General features: G+C 38.8%; 1 protein-coding gene across 1 annotated transcript in view; it reads left to right on the forward strand.

The window, feature by feature from the left end:
- The window catches only part of LOC106875494 (bone morphogenetic protein 7), a 24,302-nt gene that overhangs the window by 18,755 nt on the left and 4,374 nt on the right, over positions 1-1,173 (forward strand).

Genomic DNA, 1,173 nt, shown 5'->3' on the forward strand with positions numbered 1-1,173 from the left:
ATATATATATATATATATATATATATATATATACATACACACACACATATAAGAAAAGAGAAAGAGAAGCTATTTAAAAGCAGCCAACTTCACCCCCACCTCATCCGATTGCTCTTCTTCTTTTCTCATTTTCCACTGAGTCTTGTAGAATGGTGTGTCTTGGGGAGTTTGGTACATTCCTGAAGTAACTTAGATATTGTTTTTATAAGTTAGTGTAGACAGCAGCAGTGGCGGTGGTGGTGGTGGGTGTTAGTGGTGGTGGTACTTCATGCTGTTGTAGTTCCATCGGTAAAAGTATGTCTGTGTAATTAGTAAGACATGTCTGAAATTATAATTGGAAAACATAGTGTGTGTGTATGTGTGTGTAGTTCTGTGTGAGAAAGAGAGTCTAAATTTGTGTATCTATGTGTGTTTATTGTATTGTGTGTGTGTGTGTGTGTGTGTGTGTGCATGTGTGGGAAAGAAAGTGAGAGGGAGAGAGAGATGTGGGGGTGTCTGTATTATGTACATGTATATATTACCATTCTGTGTGTGTGTGTGTGTGTATACATATTTCCTAGACAGACTAGGTGGTGGTGGTCGTGGTTGTAGTGGTGGTGGAGGCAATGAAAGTCTGGTCTGGTTTGGCAGTGATTCTGTGTAATATTGGTGGGAGTGTTGTTGTTTAACCCTAGGTTAGCCCTGATCAGGCCAGCATATGATCAAAAAACATATTCTGACCATGACCATCCCATTATTTTCCTATGTAGAAGAAATCCAGGAGCACATCTAATGTGTCCTTTTCTAAGATGATAAGGGGTCTGTCTAGCTGCTATTTCTAGGGGGTTGGCATAGCCATGTGGAAGCTCTTGTATTGACCAAAATGATAATGGTGTATGCAGCCGTGTAATGTGTGTAGTTGTTATTTTTGTGGTAATTCTCTGTGTGTGTGTGTGTGTGTATTTCATAGTGTGTGTGTGTGTGTGGTTGTGTGTTTCATAGTGTATGTGTATGGTTGTGCATGTGTAATTCATAGTGTGTGTTTATGTGGTTGTGTGTGTATGCTCCATAGTGTATGTGTGTATGGTAGTGTATATTTATATGGTTGTGTGTGTGTGTGTTTCATAATGTATATGTTTATGATAGTGTGTTTGTGTGGTAGTGTGTGTGTTTTATAGTGTATGTGTGTATGAT

Source organism: Octopus bimaculoides, chromosome 23, assembly GCF_001194135.2.
Source record: "Octopus bimaculoides isolate UCB-OBI-ISO-001 chromosome 23, ASM119413v2, whole genome shotgun sequence".
NCBI classification, from domain to species: Eukaryota; Metazoa; Mollusca; class Cephalopoda; order Octopoda; family Octopodidae; genus Octopus; species Octopus bimaculoides.